The 24,650-nt window shown below is 48.9% G+C and overlaps 1 protein-coding gene across 4 annotated transcripts in view; it reads left to right on the forward strand.

The window, feature by feature from the left end:
* The first annotated feature begins 5,480 nt into the window (after positions 1-5,480).
* KCNJ5 (potassium inwardly rectifying channel subfamily J member 5) overlaps positions 5,481-24,650 on the forward strand; it is a 28,469-nt gene continuing 9,299 nt past the window's right edge. Inside the window, exons 1-4 of one of the 4 annotated variants that reach the window (XM_032426383.1) lie at positions 5,481-5,725; positions 23,938-24,095; positions 24,191-24,261; positions 24,363-24,456. The gene's annotated coding sequence lies outside the window, so the exon portion shown is untranslated. Of the gene's footprint in view, positions 5,726-23,937; positions 24,096-24,190; positions 24,457-24,650 lie in introns of all 4 variants that reach the window. The other 3 variants (XM_032426381.1, XM_032426382.1, XM_032426384.1) reach the window with 3 other exon arrangements.

Genomic DNA, 24,650 nt, shown 5'->3' on the forward strand with positions numbered 1-24,650 from the left:
CCCTGTGATCAGGGCTTTAATGGAGGGAAGGAGAAGGGGCAACGTGTGTACTCAGCATCCCTGGGGAGCCCGGGGAAGCTTAGCACCGCTCAAGGAGGAGCCATCCGGGTCCCCTCCCCCTCTCCCCATTCCCCAGTGCTGGATCTGCTGAGTCTTCCTCAGCTGTATTTCCTAGCCTGTGTCCTCTCGCCAACCTCAGTGTGCGTAGGTGTCACTTGGGGATTTTGTTAAAATGAAGCAGGATTGGGGTGGAGCCTGGAATTCAGTATTTCTGACAGGCTCCCGGGAGCAGTGCTCATACCACTGGCCCGTGAGCACACTATGAGTCGTAGTGAGGGTCCTGCTGCCCCCACCCTTGTCGTCACCTCAGGCCAGCCCCATCGCATAGCCCAGACTGCACTCCCCTGTCTCGGACCCTAGCCTGGGCGATCCGGTAACCACCCACCACAGTGCCTATGTAAAAGAAATGAAATTAGATTTAAAATTCCATTTCTTGGACACCGGGGTGGCTCAGTCAGTTAAGTGTCTGCCTTCAGCTTGGGTCATGATCTCAGGGTCCTGGGATCGAGCCCCACATGGGGTTCCCTGCTCAGCGGGGAGTCTGCTTCTCCCTCTGCCTCTCCCTCTGCTCATGCTCTCTCCCCATCTCTCTCTCTCAAATAAATAAAATCTTAAAAAAAATAAAAAATAACAAATAAATAAAATTCCATTTTAGCCACATCTCACGTGTTCAAGAACCACACATGCCACATTACACGGAATAGAGAGAGAGCATTTCCTTCATGGCAGAAGTTCTATCAGATGGCACTGCCTAATCTCTTCGCACCTAAACCGATTAGCTGCAGAACTAGTTATATACTGACTGGCGTCCTCACCAGACTGTAAGCTCCTTGAAGACACACACTGTTTGTCTTGCCACTTTTTTCTATCCCCAGAACCTAGCCCATCACCTTTTTCTCCTTTGACAAGTATTTATTTATGACCTACCATGTATAGAAGCTGTGCGGTGAGCACGGGGAGCAAGTGAAGGTCGGAGGTGAACCACACCAGCCTCTGCAGCCCCAGAGGTCCCAACATAGGGGCTCAGGAATGACTCACTGAAATGAATAAATGGGTGAATAATGTACAAAACGCCCCAGGAAACTCTTCACAAAAATGACTTCCATATCTCTCCCCAGCTCAGAAATCTTCAACTGTCTACCCCTTCTGCAGAATAAAGCACACATTCTGTGGCTTGGGATGCAAGGTCCTTACGCAGCAGATTTACTTCTCACCATTCTAGAGGCTGGGAGTCCAAGATCAAGGTGTCCACAGGGCTGGTTTCTCCTGAGGCCTCTCTCCTTGGCCTCTCTCTGTGTCTTCACGTGGCCTTTGCTCTGTGTGCACTCCCCCCACCCCCGCCCTATCCACCCCCCACCCCCACCCCGCCGTGTCTCTCAGTGCGTCCCAATCTCCTCCTCTTATAAAGACACCAGTCAGATTGGATCAGGGCCTATCCTCACAGCTTCATTTTAACTTAATCATCTCTTTAAAATACTATCTCTAAATACAATCACCTTCTGAAGTACAGGGGGTTAAGTCTCCAACAAATGAATCTGGGGAGTAGGGGATGGGGGGACACAATTCACCTGTAACAGTCAGGAATATGGTTTTGGAATCTAACAAAACCGGGTCATGAAAATCACTACTCATGTCTGTGGCACAGAGGACGCTTTATTTGTCTGTGCCTCAGTTTCCTCATCTGAGAAATGGTGATACTACGACCTTCTTCATGAGGTGTTAAGAGTAAAACACTTACTGGTGTGGAGCACTTAGCTGAGCTCAGTACGTAGTAGGCACTCGGTTAATATAGTCCCTGTCACCAACCCCTCCTCACACTTCACCTGCCCTTTCCCCCAGCACCAATCCCTCCCTTCAGGTCCCTGACACACCTTTTTTCATACACACCCTAACCCCTCATATTCAAATCCTAGTCTTACTTCAGGGGTCACATCAGATACCCCTTCTGTCTGTAGCCAGATGTCAGCCCTCAGCCCCTTCTCCCCAAGCTGTGTTAGCTTTACCATCTCTCCTACACCATCATCCCAGCCAATTAGCACCTATGAAGTAAAACCCAAGTTGTTAATTTGTCTGCTAACTTTTCCTGCACATGGGCTGACCCTCCCAATTAAATTGTAAGGCATTGTAGATCAAAGCCACCATGATCCTTCATTTTTTTCACAGTACATATCAAAGTCTCAAACATAGTAGGCCTTCACCCATCAAAAGAGTTTATGAGTGCAAAAATCCTGATACATGGTCAATATTCACTGATTGAATAGGGGTGTGGGTGGGTGGGTGTGGTCTTAGCATAAAGAAATTAGGAGAAAGAAAAACACCAAATTCAGGCTATTGATTCTCTCTTGAGGAAAGGGGACCTAATGCAGGGCAGATTCATAAATGTTGGCAATGTTGTGTTTTGTTTTTTTCAACTGGGTGGCAGCTTCACGATTATCTGCTATCCTCTTCTCATACCTTTTTCAGTTCTTAAATATTGCAAGTTAGTATTCATTAATTGACACATCTCTGGGGTTGATAGGTTGACTTATTAGAATACACAAGTAATGTACAAGGAATTCTCCTGACATGAGAGAAAAGACTTCAAATATTTGTCTTAGAAGAGTTTTAGTTAGAACTTGAGAGTATAACTCAACAAACTCTTTTAATTAATATTTTATCTGGCAGGAAATATTTATGAGACATTACCAGCCTCATAAATGCAAATGGAATTTCTATAAATAGGAGAAAAAAAATAATTTCCTGTGTGTCACATTCGAAAAAGAAAACTTTTATTGTGATTCATCTCTCGCTCAGTGAAGGCAGGTAAGACAAGCCGAGGCAGGTGGACAGAGGCCGTGGCTCTGTACTCTAATTAACAGTGATGACACCCCCAAATTCTCGGTGCTTTCAAGTATCCCCTCATCAATTTTCAGACACTGCAAGATGCCCCCAGCATCTGCCAAGCCCCCTGAGCGGTCCTTGAGTTGTGTCTCTGATCCCCAAATATTGTCCGTGCTCTCTGGGAGACTTAGGCATATGGAAAGTTTAAGGTTCACTCCAATTTGCAAAAACCTGTCAGGACAAGAATGCCCATATGTCTCATTTTTCAGATCTAGGTGGAGAACTGGACCCAGGTTTTCTGTCTCTTGGTCCAAGGCCCCGTTGCTGTGAGAATACTTACAAAACATTTTCCAGACCACCCTACATTTTGCTTCAAAGTCAGCCAGCTCTCCGATTCGGCAGAAGAAATCCCATGGTTTTTATATGGAATCCAAAAGCAATGGCTACCCCAGGACAGAGCACCTCATAGGCTCAGAAAATGCACATAATGGATGTCATCCAGACCACAGAGCTACACAGTCAAGGCTTCTCCCAATTGCTAGGAAATTAAGGAATTAAGAACTTTCTTCTCAGAGTGTTAAGCCATTAGATCAAAATGTAATGGATGAGCAGGAAGACAGGCTAAATCTCCTAAGGGGACTTAGAGATTTCCTACTTAGGGCTGAGTGCAGCCACACTGAACAACTGGACCCCTCTATGGAGAGAGAGAGGAGGGGGGGTTCCAGGATGCAAACCCTGGCAGGGACCCTCTGCACTCTAACCCTGGGTAGTGGGCTGTGTGCGTCATGCTCTGTGTGGCAACGGGAGCCCCGGGGTGGCCCTCATGAGACCAAGCTTCCGGGACGCCGCCATGTTGCTGTGCTCACAGGAGAGCATAGGCTGGGTGCACCCCAATCCCTGTGACAACCGTTTGTCTTCTTGTAATTTAATAAATCAGTTTTCCTGTTGTTGACAGTGTTCACTGATAAATATTCATTGAGCACTTGTGCGAGGTGCTGGGGACACAGCAGAGAACAAGACAGTCACAGTCACTGCCCTGGCGGAGCCCACGGTCTCATGGACACCGACCTCACACACTTGATCAGGTGGGCCTGTGAGGAGAGAGGAGACACACTCGGGGCCTAGAGCAAGGGTGTTGAACCCAAAGAGCTGCCCTCAATGGACCTGTCCGCCGAGAAGCTTGCCGGCCCCTCCCCAGGCAGCAGGCCTCTCTTTGCAGGGGGTGCCCCATCTGCCGCCGCTGCCTTTCCAGCAGCTTCCATGGACTGAGGAATAAACAGCATGCAATCATCTTTCCTCCAGGCAGGGAAGGGAGGAATCCAAAAGGGAACACAGCTGCTCTTCTCAGCCTAGGTTCCACTGAGGCAGGGGGGGCTTCTTTGAGCAGCGGGAGGGAGCATTTCCCGCTCTTCCTACCCAGCCAAGGGCCACATGGCCCCGGAGAGCACATTTGGGGGTGAGCAGAGAGCCCTGGGAGCAGCAGACCGGTTACCTGTCACCGACCAGACAACCAGACCACAGGCCCACGAGAGCCAGGGGTGAGGATGCAGCAGGGTGGAGAGACTGCGCAGCCCGGCCAAGGCCCTGCCCCAAAATTTCTGCCTTCCAGTTCCTTCCTTCTTTCGTCTGCTCCACCGCACCCATGAAACACACGTGCATTCACACGTATGCACACGCGGGCGCTCACACAGACGCAGGTGCGTGTCACACATGCACACGCGGGCGCTCACACAGACACAAGTGTGTGTCAGACACGCACACGCGGGCGCTCACACAGACACGGGTGCACACTCACACACGCATACGCGGGCGTCCACACAGACACGGGTGCACACTCACACACGCACACGTGGGCGTTCACACAGACACGGGTGCACACACACATGCGGGCGCTCACACAGACATGGGTGCACACTCACACACACACGCGGGCGCTCACACAGACACGGGTGCACACTTACACACACACGTGACGCTCACACAGACACGGGTGCACACACACGCACACACGGGCGCTCACACAGACACAGGTGCATGTCACACATGCACACGCGGGCGCTCACAGACACGGGTGCACACTCACACACACACGCGCGGCGCTCACCCAGACACGGGTGCACACTCACACACACACGCGGGCGCTCACACAGACACGGGTGCATACACACACGCACACACGGCACTCACACAGACACAGGTGCATGTCACACACACGCGCGCGCGCGCGCGCGCGCGCGCACACACACACACACACACACTTGCACAGATCTCCGTCCTTGGCCTCTGCAGGGCCAGAAGCAGCCCCAGTACCACCCGCCCCGGGCTAGCAGCGAGGGGGGTAGCGAGGGAGGGGAGAACCCCCACCCCACCCCTCCCCTCGGGTCCTCTCTCCCCCTCCCGGACCCCATTCATTCAGAACCAGCCGCGGCCCCGGAACCACCCTCCCGCCTTTGCCTGCGGCCCTTTAAGTCGGTTATTACACATTATTACACAGAGAGTCGTTTGTACTGGGGCCGAAGGGGAGGAGAGCCGGGAGAGAGAAGCGGGCGGAGGGGAGGAGGGGGAGAGAGGGAGAGCGGGGGAGAGAGAGAGTGCGAGCGTGAGCAGAGCCTCCCGCTGCCGGAGGAAGGGAGTGACTGAGGGGCTGGCGAAGGAAGGGACAGGATGGCTTAGAAGCCTCTGGCCACAGGACCCTACAGCAGGGAGGAGCTCTAGGCAGAGTCGGAGGCTGTGGTAATGGCTGGGGCTGGAGAGTCCCCTCGAGGGCCCTGAGCACCCCTGCACCGCCTCTAAGGGAGGTCCAGAAGTTAGCATCAGTGGGACCCGGCAGCTCCGATCTCAACAAGTAAGTTGTCTTCTTTTCCTTCTTCCTTTTCTCCCCAGCTCACTGGTTCTGGAAGGCAGGATGTGCACTCTCAAGGAGCCCATTGTCCCTGGCAGTTAGCTTTTGCCAGGCACCTGCCACTATGGGAGCCCATGGGGACAGTGAAGGGCTTGGGGCCAGTTTAAAGTTCAGCCAGGAAATCCCAGCTCCCCAGAGCCTGCAGGTGTCCTGGGCGCTGGAAGCTCAGCCTTCAGAGAGCTGTAAACGCGCTGTGCTGGAACCAGAGCTGGGGTACCCCTGGGGGCCCTGAAACCCCCCTGCCTGGTATGAGAGGCCCAGGCAGTGGGGGGTGGGGGGCATCATTCCCCTGGGTAGCAGGTCTGCCTCCAAATGGGGGTGTAGAGGGCTGGAGTGGGGCGGCGAGCTCCCTCAGAGCCTCTGACCTCAGCTTACTCTTGCTTTTTTCTAAGTCTGGCCAAATTGGAAACGTGGCCTTGCTATTTCTGCCCTCCTTGCCTCCTGGTCACTTCCTGCATGCCTCTCTATCTCTTTTTAAACATCTTTCCAACTGTTCAGAAAGGCCAGGAGTCCTGGCCGCAAGGGTAGGGACAGGGAATAGGAAAGGCCATCATTATTCCCCTTCTCCCAAATCCATGTGTCTCCCTGGAGAACTGTCTCTGCTTCCCGTCAAACAGGGCTGTCCCCCCTCCTCCGAGGACTGGGGGGCAGCCTCAGTGTAGTGGGACCGGGCCTCCCCCGCAAAGTTCCAGGGCCTAGCCTACACATCAGGTTGGGTAACGTTAGTCCAGCACCTGTTCCGAGAGCCCCTTTCCACCACCAGAAGATCAACAGGCACAGGGATGTTGGCTTTGTGTCCGAATGTGCCAAGTGCTTTGCTCTCTTTGGATCCTTTTAATAGAACAGATTTTTCATCTTCATCAAGCTTGGTGAGGCTGTGTAACTTTTGGGAGGTACAAAGCTTCCAAGTGAAATTCTCACCTGGGTCTGACTCCAAAACATACCTTTGTCTTATCGGGCTCTCTGGTCCACAAAGCACTTTTCCATGTGCGGGAGAGGCAGTGAAAAACAGCTAATATTTATGGAACCAAGGACTGAGCCAGACACATTCGGATGAGTTCATCTGGACACCAGTCCTGTGGGGCGGAGGTCATTTACCAGCTTTAGAGATGAGACCGCAGCTTTAGAGTTCTGAGCAGGAAGAATGGCAGAGCCGTTATCCTCTAAACCCTTGTCCTCTGACTTCAAAGCCAGACTCTTTCCACTATTAAACACTAACCCTGAAAGGTGCGCTGACCTTCCCAAATCTGTGCCTTTTCCTCCAAGCCAGGCGTAAATCCCATCAGCTGGCTGGATGAGACCCTGGGGTGCCCTCGAATCTGGTGGAAGGACCAAGCAGGGTGGATGGCATGGCAGCTAGAGGGAGAGGCCCTTGGTTGGGCTCGGACATGAAAAGCTTTGTCAGGCTGCCCGGGATTTTATTTTATTTTATTTTTTAAAGATTTTTTTATTTATATGACAGAGAGAGACACAGTGAGAGAGGGAACACAAGCAGGGGGAGTGGGAGAGGGAGAAGCAGGCTTCCCACTGAGCAGGGAGCCCGATGCGGGGCTTGATCCCAGCATCCTGGGATCATGACCTGAGCCGAAGGCAGACGCTTAATGACTGAGCCACCCAGGCGCCCCAGGCTGCCTGGGATTTTAAACTATTGATCTGCCCTGAGATGGTCTCACTCTGCTTCTTGGCAATAATATTAAGAAATTGTCATTTATTGAACGCTAACTGTGTGATACTGGGCATTTTGTGTATGTGATGGGATTGTTTCTTCTTCTTCCATCCACTGCTTTTCCTGCTCTTCCTCCCACCCTCCCCCGACCTCACCTCATCCCACCCCCTTAACCGTCCTGGACCCAAACAATCTGAAACTAAGTTCACAGAATAGAGACTTACAGCCTAAGGCGAGAAAAAGACAACCTTCTTTTACCTTGGAAGGAATGTGTTGGGGCGTTTATTAGGTGTTTATTACTTGCCGGGCTCCGTTTATTAATTATGAGGTGGATAATAAATTGTTACGTCAGCCTAAATGATCAGAACAGCACCAGGCCACTGCCGAAAGGGGAAACATCAGGTAGGGAGCTCGTCTTCACATTGCAGGGAAGGACAGTGCTCCCTAGGTCCCCTCAGCCCTGTTCTAGATACCCTATCTAGCTCTCGGACAGAGAGGGGACCAGACTTCTCCTGTCCTCTCCAAAAGCCACTATAACCTGCTGGGCCACCTCGCAGGCTTCTTGAAGGAGCCCGCCTGCAGTACACAGAGAATGAATGAACTCCGTCCAGCAAGCAGTGCCGCTAGAAGAGAGGACAGGAGGACAGGAGGACGTGTGAGCAGAGAGAGGGGGCTGTCCCGGACACTGCTGCCTTCCCTGAGGATGAAGTCAAAGCTCACTGGGATTCCCCAGGGAGAAGTCTCTCGTGGGTACCCCCCAGTCTGCGGGCACATCCTGAGCAGAGCCAAGCTCATCCACTGGGGGCCCAGCAGAGATGTCAGTGTGGCTCCGTCACAGATGTTCTCTGCCCCGCTGTCCCCGGTGGACTGCGTAGCAAGATCCCTGTGGGGCTGTCTGCCGGTGCCTGCCTGGGTTTCTCGGCCAGAGATGCGGGGGACTCTAGGGCTGCCTAGTCGCCTGCGATGGAGGTAACCCCACAGCAGGGAAGAGACAACCAGAGCACCCCCTTCTCCAGGTCCCACTTGCTCTGCAGATGCCCTGGTTCTCACTGCCTTCTGTGGTCCAAGCCACAGATGGGTGTAATGTGCACTCACGTCCTTGTAAATAGCATCTACTTCTGTTTCTTGTTTTTAAATCGGTTCTACAGCCATTTATTTGATTGCTTAGCATGTGGCAGGAGTAATTAATGTTTGAAAACCTTGGAACATGATCATTCAGGCAGGGTTATGCTTTTCCACTTCGGAGCATGAGCACCAAAGCTTACATTTTCTGGGCAATACTGATTGAATATTTAGGCTGCGGGGGGGGGGGGGGAGTACCATGGGGAGAAAGGAGGAAACCATGAGGTGGTTCGAAGGAGCCATTTTTAGATTCAACTTTTCACTGTCTGAGCTACAGATCAGGCCACGGAGAGCTGGTTTCCAAGAGAGGGTCCATCATCAGATGTGCTTTGAGACAGTTGTCAGCCATGGAGGAATTTTTCTGTTTTTCCTCAAGACAAAATAAGTTCGAACATGGGAGTTCAAACACAAAGGATTGTGGTGTGGCATTTGGAAAAAAAAAAAATGCCTGAATGTATTTCTCTAAGAGACTTGAGGGTGGCTTTCTCTGGGATTATTTTAAAACGGACGGGACCGCTGGCCCTTCCTGAGACCCTGGCTGCCGAGGGACGGAGCCACGGCCCCTGCCAGTGCCGCAAGCTTATCTAGTTCCTCCTACCTTGACATTCTGATAAGGGAGCTATTCTAGTCCGCAGAGCCCCGGATGGCAGCAACCCTTGCCAACAACCGTGTTAAGTTAAATGTCAGAGCCAAACCTTTAACACATGACCCTGGAGCTCCTGGCTGGTGTGTAAATGTTAAGTTCCATTATCATTCCAGACCAGAACGGGCTGAGGGTCAAAGGTCAGGGATCATCCGACCAGTTTGTCAGGTGGCCACAGCACTTCCTGGTCCCCGAGGGTCAACCCATCTGGTGGCCAGGGAGGTTAGGGGCCAGGGCTGGGGAGTCAAAAGGGAAATAAATGGAGGGTGGAGGGAAGGAGAGAACATGACAAGCTTTCAGACTCTCCTCCTTGTCTCCTGTGACTTGGTTTTGGAGGCTAGGTGTGTGCCCATCCCTACATCCTCTTTCACATTTTAGGCTCCTTACCTGAGTATCAGTTGGCCCTAATGCCATCGTCCTGAATTATCTCTTGCTGCTCATAAAGGAAAAGGAGGGTGAGGAAGTAGAGCAGAGAAATGCCGTCAGGGGCCGACCCTGTGTCCTGTGTATTTTGCCCTCAGAGTCTGTCCCTCCCAAGATGGTGCCCTTGAGCGCTTGATGCTCAGAGTCTGGCCAGGAGGAGAGGCAGAAGAGCAACAGAGACGAGGTATTGCCTCTACTCCGGGAAGCTGGCCATCCAACAGTGATAACAGGTCCCACAGGGGCCCAGGTGCAGGAGACCCTGACAAACAAAGGTTATGCCAGCCAGCCTTCCGGGCTACCACAGACAGCAAGGGATGCAGGCCTCACAGCCCCACTCAGGCTGCCTGAGTCACTTTGGAAAGTGCCCTTCATCGGACGAACCTCAAAGTCACTCACATATTCTTTTAAATATGGGAATGGAGCTCCTACCACAGGCCAGACCGTGTGTAAGAACCTGTGTTACAGGATTGGGTCCTTAACACCCCCTGCCTGCCCGACCTTGGCACTCTCTCCGAGGACTGCCTGAGGAAAGCAGACGTGCCCACGGATATGTTACAGGATCAGGGATAAGACCCACTGAAGAGAGGCAAAGGGGCCAAAGGAAGGCCAGGGAGGACCAGGGAAGGCTTTCCAAGGGGGATCGAAAAAACAGTGAGGTGAAAGAGGGGAGGGAGCCCACGGAGGGAACCCAAGGAGGGAGCTTCTGTGGCCCCTAAGACCAGCCTCTGCTTGCGCTGGTCCTTCCTTCCATCTGTGTGGATATCCCCTAATTCTTTCCCTTAAACATTCACACAATAAAACAACATTTCCATCACAGCAAAGATCTCTCATGTTGCCCTTTTATTTATAGCCTAACCTACTTCCCTCCTGCCCCACCTCTTCCTTACCCCCTGGCAGCCATGAATCTGTTCTCCTTTCTATAGTGTTTGTCGGCTCAAGAATGTTATATAAAGAGGATCATATGGTATATAACCTTTGAGTTTTTCAATCAGTATAATTCTCTGGGGATTCATCCAAGGGTGTGTGTGTGATATTTCAGTGTGCTTATTGAATTTGTTCAACCATTTACCCCTTGAAGGATATCTGTTTGTTGTTTCCAGTTCGAGGCTATTATGATTAAAGCTGCTCTAAATACATGTATGTGGGTTTTTGCATGAACATAAGTTTCCATTTATTTGGGATAAGTGCCCAGAAGTGCAATCGATGGTTCACACGGTAATTGTGTTTAGTTCTTTAAGAAACTGACACATTGTTTTACCTTCCCATCAGCAATTTGGAGTGATCCTTTTTCTCTACATCCTTGCCAATGTGTGCTGTTGTCACTATTTCTCATTGTTGCCATTCTTGTAGGTGTGCAACGTATTTCATGTGGTTTTGCATTTCCCTAATGGCTAATGATATTGACCATCTCTCCATGTGCTTGTTTGCTCTCCATATGTTTTCTTTGACTAAATGTCTTTTCATGTCTTACACACATTTTCTAATTAGATTGTTTTACTGTTGGATCTTGAGGGTTCCTTATAGTGCAAGGTACTAATCCTTGTCATATATGTGATTTTGCAAACATTTTCTCCTACTCTGGAGCTTGTCTTTTCATCTTAACAGGGTCTTTTTTAGCAAACGCTTTTAGTTTTGATGAGGTCCAATTTATAAGCGTTCCCTTTTATGGATGAGATTTTTGGTGTCAAGTCTAAAAAATCTTTGCCTGCCATAGATCTTGAAGGTTCTCCCAGGTTTTTTTTTCCCCCTAAAATTTGTATAACTGTATCATTTATATTTAAGGGCATGATTCATTTTGAGTTAATTTTTGTATAAGGTTTGAGGCTTAGTTAAGTTCATTTTTTTTGTCTATGGATATCGAATTGTTCTGGTGCCATTTTTGTAAAGACGGTCTTTCCCCCATTGAATCCCTTTCGCACTTTTGTCAAAGACCAGTTGGGTATATTTGTGAAAGTCTATTTCTGGGTTCTGCTCCATTGATCTATGTGTCTATCTCTCCTCCATTACCGCATAGACTTAGCTATATAACAAGTTTTAAAGTTCAGTAGACTGATTTCTTCCACTTTATTCTTTTTCAAAATTGTTTCACCTATTCCAGTTCCTTTCCCTTTCTACAGAAATTTTAGCATAATCTTCTCTACATCTACAAAAAAAGTTTTGTGGGATTTTGTTAAGAATTGCATTAAGCCTGCATATTCAGTTTGGGGAGAATTGGCATCTTCACTGTATTGAATCTTCCAATCCATGAACATAGTATATTTCTTCACTTGTTTAGATATTCTTTGATTTCTTGCATTGACGTTTTGTCATTAACAACAATTCTTTCTGATCTGCCATGAACCAACAGTGCGAACTTGGGCATATCACTTAGTTTCTCAGACCTTCAGTTTACCCTCTGGTAAATGGGTATAAGAACACCTACCTTGAGAGGGTGGGGAGAAGGTTATATAAGACTGCAAAGGAGAGGTGTCTGACGGTACGCGCTCAATGACATACTCCCTTCGATAGATCCCGTTCTCTGTTCTTTTTTTTCTTCTTCCCAATGCTCATTTCTGATGCCCCATTGACTAATTGACTTTCACTTTGTCTTCATTCCATCCTTTGTTTCTTGACCTGCTTTCACTCTCAATTCTTTAATTCTCTTGACTGTATTTTTTTCTTACTCTCACTGGCTTTTCCTGTTCATTCATTCTCCCATAAGATTTGTCTCATTCCTCTTTATTGGAGCATTTGGAGCATTCTCTTTTTCTTGTCCTTAGACTTTGAGAGTGACTCTAGGGCCAGTTCGCCTGGGTTTCAATCCATGTAAATACCAGCTTTGGGGCAGTTGGCTCACCCTTTCTGGTGCCTCAGTTTCTTCATCTGTAGAATGGGGGAAACAGTACCCATCTTATGCCTTTTCTGAAATGACTAAATGAGTTAATACAGGTAAGGCATTTAGAATGCAATCTGGTGTAGGGTGAACCCCCAATAGGTTTCAACTCTAATTATTGGGATTTTACCTACTGTGCCCTGTTTCTCTGGTCTTTTCTCCCCATCCACTCACCTTCTATCACCATCCCATCTTTTCACTTGTACATAAGTACATTCATATTCACATTACCCTGATTTCTTGTTGCCATCTTCTCTGTACCTCTCTGGCCTCCTAGTCTCTAATCATCGTTGATAAATTGGCACCAGCCCAGGAAATCTGTCCCTTGGGCTGTAGACAGGAAACAAGTGGTTTTTCATTTTGATTTAATTATTAATCTCCTTTATTATTTAATGCAGAATACATACTCACAGTGCAGGGTTACAATGAAGAGAATGTATTATAACTGCACTGCTCGCTTTCAAAGAGATAGCGGGCTTAAAAAGGAAAAGTACTGGATAGACAGATACAAATGTGGGGAAAATGGAAAATGAATTAATTTGATTTTCATGCCCTTTTATTCACGATTTTTCATACATCATCCGCAGGGGGCTGGGTGGGTGAATCGGGACTGTGGCCTGTAAGCCATGGCCAAGTATTAGGAAGAACAGACGTCAGACCCCTCAGCAGCCTGCCAAGAAGGGCCATGAAATATTCCATCTTAAGCAAATGAGAGCCACACAGGTTGGGAACCTCAGTCACAAGCTTCCAGGCCTGCTCCATAGACGTACTCCTCAATAATTAGGTACAGTATGAAATGTTCTATTGCTGGAAAGGTACTCATGACATGATTAAGACTTTCAAATCTATATTCCATACCTTGAATTAAGCCTAATTTTGCCCTTTTAAAAATTGCTGGAAATATTTGGACTCCCTTAAATATATTCAAATAGATCTTTTAAGTACCATCAAAATGATCTTTTTGTCTCTGCATTTTCTCCAAAGAACTAAAGTCCACCAGCAAATGCCAGATCTGTCGGCTCCCATTTCAGACAAGAACTCTGTCTTCCTAAAAAAAAAAAGGAAGAAAGAAAGAGAGAAAACCCTTGAGTGAAACACCATTTAATCCTTCTCTCTTTGCTTTTTATCTTTATTGTGAAGCATCAGTATTTTTGTTTCTTTAATGACAAAGCAAGCATGGGATTAGTCTGCAGTCCTTCTGATGGAGTACATGTTTCTCTGCAGATACCATAAAATAATGCATGAGGTTTTATTACTCCCTTAGAATTGCCAAATCCTCCAAGGATGCAATTTGAATGAGCAGCTAATTATCTTCCCTTGTCTGGGCTGCCCAAGGCTCTGAAGGCCCCAGGCTCATCTTCTGGTGCCCCTGGAGGCATTGATTGGCTCCCTTCACGGCAGAGCCAGAAAAGTCAAGGCCACCCGTTAGGCCTATTGTTACGGTGTTTATATTACATAAAACTTCACATTCAGTGTTGCTACATCTACCATGTCATCATCTTGGAAGTGCCCTCCTTGGGTAAGCCACAACTCTCCCACTAGAAAGTGGGATTAATATTATAGGAGTCTCACAAGCCAATCCAAGAGTTCTGAAAGAGTCCCAACAGAGATGCCAATGACTATTACTATTCCATCACAATTCCATATAATAATAATAATACTGGTTTATTTCAGACCTCATAGCCTGGAACAATGCAAGTTAGGGAACCAAGAGCTTCATACTACTATTTGGGAGGGTAGAATTTTCCTGAAACAATGGGAGCTATTTCATTAACATCAGGATTCCCTTAGGTATTTCCATTTTTTACATAGGAAAGAGACCCAGGGTAGGGACCTCAGCAGCAATGTATAATTCAGGGCAAGATATGTGGCCAGAAAAGTCAGGATTATACTTCAGAACAAGATCACACTCTCTTTGGTGCTCTGGACTTGGAAGGCTGTCAAGAGAGCATGGGCTCTGCAGGTCGGCCACCGGTCAGCCCAAAGCCGGGTTCAGCTCTTTGGGAGCCACATGACCTTCGGCACCTTCTCTGCCTTCTCTGACTCTCGGTGCCCTTTCCTGTGGAACAGACGCATTGTACCTGAGATGATTGAGTTAAGATAAACAAGGCACCTCTCCACATCAGCATGCACACACAAATTTCACTTCCCGGGCTATTCTGCAAAGAAAAACAAGAAGTCAGCATAACCAGCTACAGGCAACAAATTGAACATGTGCTTAGAACAACAGCAGAACGAGTGTAAAGGGCGTCGGGAAAGCCGCACAGATGGGATAGATGCTCCCGAAAGGGCTTGCTCCTGTCAGGGTGTCTCTGACTCAAAACTAGGGACAGCTGAGTGACTCTAGGAACAGCCTCAGTCCTGCATCCATATCCCCACCCTGACTTTGCTCTAAATAACAATCCCACTCACACTGAGGGGCCGGATTCAAGGGCGCCCCTCAGAGGGACAGAAGCCGCCCTGGGATGGAGGCCGGGATGCCTGGGCTGGGGAGATGCGTGCGTCTGTGAGCTCCCCAGGAAGGGGCAGTCTGAGCCGGGCTGATGCAGGGGGCACCTCAGCTCCTGAGGCCTCCTCACCCGCCTGACACAGCGACTCTCTTGCAGTGGCCTTAGCAGCTAAGCCATCAGGGACATGGTGTGCCGGGACACCGGCAGTGATGAAGTGTCCTATCTGACACAGCCCATCCCTCCAACCACCCTGTCCCTGGCTCCATGTTCCAATGAAAGCCCTTCAACCTGCTCCTGGCACACGGACTCCCACCTCACACAGCCATGGGAGACCTTTGCATTCCAGAGAGAGGGGTGCCAAAATTCACTTTGGCTATGACAGATCTCTGCAAAGTCCCCTTTATGGGGCATTCAGGTTGGAGCAGAGCTATGAGTATGCATTCCCCAAGCCCCTGTGGGCCCCTGAGAGTGAGGAGCATGCTGGGCATAACACCAGCACATGTGGTCTAACCCTACTCGTGTCAGGGCCTCCCAGTCCTGTTAGCCCAGGATTCCTTAATCGCTGGTGGTCAGCAGCCATTACATCTGAGCCAGAAATGAGCTTGGGAGGTGACCTGACCCATGTTCCCGTTCTTACAGCCCTCCTCTGGGGAGAGAGCTCCTTCAACCTTCCTTGAGGCATTTAGAGTTGGACTTTCTCCCCACTGAGAACCACCTGCACCATGATGGAAATGGAGGGCTGTCATGCTCGTCCAGGATTCTACCAGCTACGGCATATTTGCAAAGGGTGCAGCTGGAGAGGACAAGGCCACCAGCAGAAGATGCACTGAGGGAACGCAGAAGGGTCATGACAACCATCTGCACAATGGAGGGGACTGGGGAGACCGAGGCTGTGGGCGAGGAGACAGGGCTTGTTAGGACCATGGGAACCAGACTGGTGGGCACTGGGGGACCAGTCCACGCACCCATCTCTTTACTGCGGTGGGAGTCCCAGGTTGGCCCTCTGGCTTCCTTTGTACTGAGGGCTGACAGGCTGTGTTCATGGAAGACCTGTTAGCGAGGAGCATTTTTTGGCGCTACCACAGCTCTTCACACCATGTTCAGCATAACTCAAAGTCCAAGCCAACGTGTCCATGTGAGGAAAAAGCCTCTCTCTGGCTCAGTAACCCAGAAGTATAAATTAGCAGCTGACACACTGAATCTGACCCGCAGAGATATTTTCTTTGATTAACTCACGGTCCAAAAATGGTCGAAATAGTGGTCAATGGTGAAAAGAAAATTCAGGTTTAAAAGTCTTCACTTCTAGCTTTTCTGGAAAAAGAGAGAGAGGAAGGTCTTACCGCAGCACCTCCACATTCTTGTGTGGCAGCAAGGAGCTCCTGCTGGACAGCAGTGGCCCCCACCAAGAGAGCGCGTGAGCTCACCTTGCCTCTGTCCCCATCACTCCCTATTGTGTCCCCAAAACCCAGAGCAAGTTTGGTTGTGCTCATAGAATTGCTTGCCCAGAATAAAGAGAGTTATATCTCTTAAAATCTCTTTCTCTAGCACAAACCTGAAAATGAAGGTCTAAGCAGAGCTTATATTGGAATAAAAAAATGGGAGAAAGTATATTATCTGTACATGACCGGTATAATGAGCACGTCACAGTGTGTCTGTGTTGGAAGACGCCAATCCAGCCCCTCCGCTCCCTGAGCTTCGTAGACAGCAGAGTTTGGTGCCAACCTCACGGGTTCCGGTTACCACAGCACGCACACCCCGCTCAGCCAAAAAGTCCAAGTATTCACCCCGCGCCTGGCAGAGGCAGACACACTTGAGATGAAGGAAAATCGCTCTTAGTGGGATCCGTGGCTGCTGGTTAGTTTTCTCTTCCTTGTAAGGGGCCATAGTGTCCAAACACAGGCATTTCTTTTTTTTTTTTTTTCCCTTTTAAAAAAATTTAAACTCAATTAATTAACACATAGTGTATTATTAGTTTCAGAGGTAGAGGTCAGTGATTCATCAGTTGCATATAATACCAGTGCTCATGACATCACGTGCCCTCCTTAATGCCCATCACCCAGTTACCCCATCCCCCCACCCCCCTCCCCTTCAGCAACCCTCGGTTTGTTTCCTGTGATTAAGAGTCTCTTATGGTTTGTCCCCCTCTCTGATTTCATCCTGTTTTATCTTTTCCTCCCTTCGCCTATGCTCCTTTTGTTTCTTAAATTCCACATATAAGTAAGATCATAGGATAATTGTCTTTCTCTGATTGACTTATTTCACTTAGCATAATACCCCCTAGTTCAAGCCACATCGTTGCAAAAGATTTCATCTTTTTGATGGCTGAGTAATATTCCATTATATATCCATACCACATCTTCTTTATCCATTCATCAACACAGACATTTCTAGAAGTGGAAGAGGCACTCGGGGATTACACTTGAACCGGTGTTAGCCGGGACATGCGGACACCCTGTCTCCTTGGAACAATTAGGTGCCTGTGAGGGGCAAATGTTGCCGTTGTTAGAAAACGTCAAGGAGCTGCTGTAAGCCGCAGCAGGGCGCTCTGAAGGCCGGCAGGAGGGTGGATGGAAGGTACAGCCCCCTCGGGAGGAAAAGGGAAACGGCTCCGGGCAGCCTGGGCGCGTCGGGCAACACAGGAGCAAATCATGCACTGGTTTCGTGGCACAGACCAGGCGTGTGTCCCTCTGGCAGTCTCTTGGATCAGGCACTTCAGGGCCTGACCCCCACCGAGGCTCAGACCCACTGACAGCTTGGTCCAACCCCAGGGGGCTGAGGACCAATAACCCCAGAGGCAGACCTATTTGAGTATTCAAAGTGACAATGCATAAAAGTCACCTAGCACAGAGATGGCACGTAAAGGGTGCTCAGTACATGAGCCTCTCACGGCAAGCAGGCTCCCCTCACTGCACTCACCACGTACCTTCTCCACCAAGTCTTTCCTGACCCTTCCTCACTCACCCTGGCGAAGCCAAATTAAGAACTCCGTCTTGGTCTCTGTCACTGTCTACTGCACTGATTGTTTGCCTGTGTGTTCCCCACCAGACCGTGACTCCCAGAAGGCAGAAAATACAGCAGTGGTCCCCAATATTCCCTGGGTCAGGGTCTCTGGGTGTGGGACCTAGGCATCAGCATGGGGTCCAGCTCCCAGCTGATTGCAATGTGCACCCACGGGGAAGAAGCCTTGTAATTCAGAGGACCAGCAGCATTAACAAGGCTGGGAGCTCCTTGATAAAATGCAGACTCTGGGAGCTCCGGACCAACCTAATCAGAATCTGCATTTTAACAAGATCTCTGTGACTGGAAAGCACAAGAAAGCTGGCAAAGTGCTGATCTACCTCCTCCTGCCCCCAGGGCCCAGCAGAGTGCCTACTAGCAGTGACTGTTTGGGGGAGGGGCTTCACTGATTGGAGGGAGGAAGGAGGGAAGGAAGGAGGGAGGGAAGGAGGGAAGGAATCTGTGTGTTACAGTTTTCAATGGGCTTCCACACCTAATACCTAATGTGCTATCACCCAGATAGTTTTTGAACTTGGATTCAAAAAATAAAACCACAAAACATCCAGGAATTAAAGACTAGGTTCACATCTAAGTTGATAAGAACAAATAATAGCTGCAAAACGATTGGGATTTAAAGTAAAATACCCGATGAGTTTTTAAAGATTTATTACTCTTGAGTTCTTCTGCCATCAGACCCCAGAATGCACTAAGGTTTTTTGTTTTTTAAAGGATGGTAATTTTGAAAGCCAGGAAACCAGGACTGGCCCCCTGACCAGAGCCAGCCCATCAGTGTGGTTTGGGCATAGGTTCTGGGGGGCTGGGGCTACCAGCCAAACCCTCCATGAACTTCTGGACTGGGAGCCGGTCAGGTGTCGGTCCGGTCTTGCTCTTCGCCAGCCACTAGTTCGTGGCCAGGAAGGGCAGCTGCGGTGGCCGGCAGGGAACTATTAAGGCAGAGGCCAGAACTGCAGTTTCCAACATTTTGTCCTCGGGCAGGCTGCTGAGGAAAGGGGGGTCACGGAAAGCCCCCCGCTCTCATTCCAGGACCTGCAATGGGAGGGTGGCCAGGGTCGTGCTGGACCCCACGGGGGACCCCAACCCCATGCTCCAGGCACCCCCCAAATCTAGGGACTCACAGACCCCTGTTGCACCGGGGCTCCCCTGTCTGGGTCACTTCCCCTCCTCTTCCTCTGGTTCCTGCCTCCAGGCTCAGGGAGGTGGCTCATTTGCACCCAGGAGGGGAGGAGCAGAGGATGCAGCCTCTGCAGGTCTCCCTGCAGGAGAATCACCCAGATCTTAGCACCAGAACAGCCTCTGCGTCCCCGTAGAAGGGCCACAGACGAGAGAGTTCTTAGAAAGTTCTTCAGGCACAGCCTCTGGGGATCCCATAGAGACTGAAGCGAGCTGGAAACTCCTCTCCCAGCAACAATTCTGTCCATTGCAACCACTGTGGGTTCTAGAGAGCGTCCCCGCAGCACCTGTGTGATTTGTGGGCAAGTTATTTAAGCTCTCCCCCAGTTTCCCTCTTCGTAGAATAAGACAACACCTCCCCGTGGAGTAAATGAGGCCGTGGAAGCAGGATGCTGACCCACAGTTGGCACTCCTGAATTGCTGGAAGCTCTCCCACCCCACCCCCGCAACTCCAGCCCTGGATGGAAAATAAATACTAGCCTCGGCCAGCATTGCCCATGCGCCTTCATTCCATCTTCGCACCTGCCCTCCTTGGTTGGCGCGGTCATCATCCCCATTTTGCAGAAAAAGTAACTGAGGCTTAGAGCAATAACTTCCCCCTAAGTCCCTCAGCTCAAGGTGAAATTGGAAGGTGGGCACTCTGATGCCAGAGTCAGCTTTCCTAATCATTTATTACCTGGTTCCCCCTTCTGTTCTGTGTTAGATTTTTATTTCTGCCTTGGCAAAGGACCAGACTAAATGGCTTAAAACAACACCCAGTTTTTGGCTCAGTGTTCTTAAGTGAGAAGTCCAGGCACAACATGACTGTGTTCTTTGCTCAGGGTCTAACAAGGTTAAAATGCAGCTGTCAGCAAGCTGCACGCTCCTTTGGAACTCCAGCTCCTGTGGTTGTGGCGGAATTTAGTTCTTAGTGATCATAGGAGGTCCCTGTTTCCTTGCTGACTGTCACGGGGGGCTGCTGTCAGCTTCTAGAGGTCCCCACATTCCTTGCCACGTGCCCCTGTCCATCTCCACAGCTAGCAAAGAGCCTCTCCTACTTCAGGGAAAGCCCACTCCCTTCCCGGGCTTATCTGATTAGGTCCGGCTCACCCCGGAAGGTCTCCCTTTCTTCAAGTCAGCTGGGCCGTGACATAGGCTCATCATGGGAGTGAGTATCCCATCCCCAGGTCCGGGGGCATATACAGGGAGTTTATTTCGGGGGGCAGGAATCGTGAGGGCATCTTAGAGTTCTGCCTCCCTGCGTGTGTGCCTTCTCCACACCTGTCACATACGCCCTTGATAACACCTTTAATACTTTCTGCTAATCTTGAAGGTCCTTGAGGGCACTGGGGCAACCACCATGGAGTGTTTTCATATTTTAACAACCAGTACAGCCATATAGATTCCTGCAGAACAGCATACAAATATCTAGTCTGAGATAGGAGTATATTTTCCTCCACTACCCTTCTTCCAACCTCATCCCATATCCCAAAACTCTGGGAAGCAGACATTGACCCAGCAAATATAAGAGAGAAAGGAAGAAATCATTAAGGATGCCTGCTGTCCTCATTTTCACAGTAGGGAAACTGAGTCTGAAACAAGACTCCCAAGCCACCCTGGGTGGCTCAGTCGTTTAAGCATCCAACTCTTGATTTGGGCTCAGGTCATGATCTCAGGGGCGTGAGGTCGAGCCCCACATCTGGCTCCGTGCTGGGCGTTGAACGTGGAGCCTGCTTAAGATTCTCTCTTTCCCTCTCCTTCTGCCCCTCCTCTCCCACCCCCTTGCAGGTTCTCTCTCTCTCTCTTTCTCAAAAAAAAAAAAAAAAAAAAAAAAAAGACTCCCAGCCCAGTGCTCCCTTCAGGAAACCCTGCTGATTTCCAAATGCAGTTTCTATCAAGATGCTGTGTCCACGGCTCCTGACTTTCTAGAAAAAGCCCCCCCCCCCCATGACACAGGGCTTTCTTCACTGCGTGTGTGTGTCGCGGGGGTGTTTGGGAATTCTTCACACAGAGGTCCACTTAAAAGGATGTCAGATTCACTCGTGCATCACCTAAAATACAACTTCCTTTGATTTTGCCTCTTTTGATTCTTTCTCCATTTGTGTTTCTATATCAAAGAGTTTAAACCACTTTGCTGGACTTCAGGCTCTGTCTTCCCAAGAGTTTTAATCATGTCCGGACACAGCTTCTTTTTTTTTTTAATTTTTTTTTTTTTTTATTTGCGAGAGAGCGAATGAGAGACAGAGAGCACGAGAGGGAGGAGGGTCAGAGGGAGAAGCAGACTCCCCGCCGAGCAGGGAGCCCGATGTGGGACTAGATCCCGGGACTCCAGGATCATGACCTGAGCTGAAGGCAGTCGCCCAACCAACTGAGCCACCCAGGCACCCCACCGGGCACAGCTTCTTATCCTCAGACACAGGAGAGGGTTCCAGATGAATAGCAACACCAGGCTTGATGAGCTTGAGTGGGATTTGCTCCTGTCGGTCCCTCCCCGGGTCCTGCGGGGAGAAGCTCTCATACTCGCTTTGCCTCCTCCAGCCCAAAGCCTTTCCCCCAACCTCTCTCTCCACAGGCAGTTCTGCTCAGACCCCTGGGCTCAGAGGGGGCGGTGCTAGACTATAAACTACACAAAGGCTGGGTCTGCATTCAGCTTATTCACTGCTTAATCTCCAGCTCTTAGCACAGAAGCTGGACAATCGCAGTTCCTCAACTAATGCTTGCTGAATGTGGGTGCCTAAATGAATAGAATAGATCTTGAAAATCTGATTCAAAAGCTCATCTCCATTGTCCCTGAGAATTCTTTTGATATTATGGGCCCACAGCACTGGAGGCCAAGATTTCTAGAGCGGGCATTTCACTTACCCTTAGGAAGAAATCTGGGGAGGAGAGGTTCTACACCGGTCAGCTTGACGCCTGCCCTGCAAGCGGCCCACTGGGGCCTTTGATACTTGACTTAGATGCTCTATGTCTCTTTCTTCATCCTTAAAACAGGGGTTAATGGGGCGTTGCATTAAATTTCACTTCAAGGAGTGTTTATGAATATATATTTACATTTATATTTATATTTATGTTTGTATTCATATAGTCTTTCCCTAGATCCTCATAATGGCCCCCAGAGCTGGAATGGCAGAAAATATTATCTGGGGTTTATAGGAGAGTAAATTGAGGCAAAGAAAATGAAGACGGTTTTTCCTTGGGTCACAGAACACGTTTCTTGGAAGCTGATCCTAGAACCCAGATCTTGCCCTGGGCTGAGCGAGGAAAAACTTCTGCCGAGGATTCTAGCACACTTGGAGGATGGATGCCAATCTCAAATCAGAAGTGAACCCTTTCCCTGTCTGCTGGACAGAAAAAAAATTCTCTGGTCTTGATTGAGGTGTCCTAGAAAACCTTTCTCTGTTTCTAGTACAGCGCAAGGCTTTCTCCTACAAGAACATACGAAAGTATATTCAAAAATAAAGAAGGAAACAGTGCAGAAAATCAGCAGAAAAGCTATTTCTCTGGAAGATATGAGGGCAGGAGAATGTGCTTTGCCAGGTGCCCTAGCCAGTGACTCATTCTGGCCAGCACTGGGCCTGCCCTGCCCAACACCAGTGGCTTGGGGATTCCATGGGCAGCCCTCCGATCAGACCTCTATCTGGGTTCCAATAGCTGGGTTCCCAGGAGCCCTCAGGGCATTGGGAGTAACAGCATTTCTCACCCTTTCTGGGCATCCCTGAGTTCTCAGTAAACAGTCTCCAACCTAGGGGCAAAGCAAAATCATGCTTAGGATTCTGCAAAGCAACATCAAGCATCCAGCTCCTCATTTCATTTATCTTTGTAACTGCCATGTGAGGGAGCGGGGAGCAGGTGGCCCTGTGCAGAATGGGAAATGGCCAACAGACATCTGAAACAAACAACCCTTCGGATGACCCTTCAATATGATATTTTAAAGGTTACCTTGAAATTGTCACAACCACCAAGGTAGCAAAGAAAAAGGTCTGCCAGGATCTTCTGACTTTCCACGTTGGGGGAAATCTTTCTTCATGGCTTATAGAACATTCATCCGGGTTGTGGAGTGGGACTATCTGTGAAATCAAAACAAACTTGCTTGTAAAGATGAAGGGCTGAGTAATAGCATCCCCTGAGGAATTGCCCCAGGATCAGAAGCTCATAGAACTTTCTGGAGCGAGCAGCTCATCAGTCTAAGCAGGAGCCACAGAACATCAATGTCTGCAAGCCACTGTGTGGTGGGTACTGTGAGACCCCAGGCTGGAGCAGATGAACCTAGATTCAAACCCTAACTCAGCCACTTAACTACTTGAGCTTCATTGTCTTTGCCTGAAGATTAGAGGGATAATAGCCGTTCTTCTCTAATAACTTGGTTGTGAGGATTATAAATGAGCTAATGGATATAAATTTCTTAGCACAGTGCCTGGCTCATGAACGCTCAGAAATTTAAGCTGTGATTATTAGCTGTGGAGATTCTCATGGTCTTTCCTAGCTGCATCAGAGTCTTAAAGTATTTTCAGTGGGAGTGAGCGGAATATCTGAAAGACAGCGGACCATTGCAGGTGTCTGGGTGTTTCTTTAAAGTGTGGCATATACTCCAAAACATGGTATAGCCTTTTTGAAAAGCAATTTTTTATTGAGATATTTTATTGAGATAACAGACATGTAATGTATTAGTTTAAGAGATATAACATAATGACTTGATATATGTATATTTTGGGAAATGATCACCATGATTAGTTAACATCTGGGACCATATATAATTACAATTTTTTTCTTGTGATGAAGACTTTGAAGACCTACTCTCTCGGCTTCTTTCAGATATACAGCACAGTATCATTAACTATAATAGCCACGCTATACATCACATCCCCAGGACTTCGTTTGCAACTAGAAGCTTGTACCTCGTGACCACCTTACCCATTTCGCTCGCCCTGTACACCCTCTCCCTGGCAACCACCCATCTGTTCTCCGTATCTGTGAGTTTGGCTTTCATTTGTTTGTTTTTGATTTCACATATAAGTTTATAGCCCTTTTGAAAACCTTAGGGGCATTAATATCTTGTCCATTTCAGGTTTTTAGAGGGCAGGGAATTACTGTGTCAAGATTTTTAATGGTGGGTCTACACAGCGATTTGTCATACTCGTAAGTGCTCAGACAGCCCCAGACTCCTCCCCTCAGACGGTAGGAGTGACCACATGGTGAATCAGACACTCACTGCCTTTTCCTTTCTGTCTGCTGCTAAGATCTGAGACATAAAGAAAGGAGACAGGGAGATATAAAGAAGGAAGCACAGGCTCTGGGCCCTGTGAGCAAGAATCCAGATATCCACTCTGCCAGGTAAGTGTTTGGTGGCCCAGGTTATCACTTTACCACCCACCTTTTTGGGGCTCTTATTTATTTTTTTATTTATTCATTCATTTATTCAACAAGTGCTTTTGGAGTATACAGTATGTTCTGGGCTACCCTCTGGGTATTTGGAATGTATGAGGGAACAAAACAGACATACCTGTGCCCCGTGGAGGTTACATTCT

Source organism: Phoca vitulina, unplaced genomic scaffold (assembly GCF_004348235.1).
Source record: "Phoca vitulina isolate PV1807 unplaced genomic scaffold, GSC_HSeal_1.0 scaffold34, whole genome shotgun sequence".
Taxonomy (NCBI): domain Eukaryota; kingdom Metazoa; phylum Chordata; class Mammalia; order Carnivora; family Phocidae; genus Phoca; species Phoca vitulina.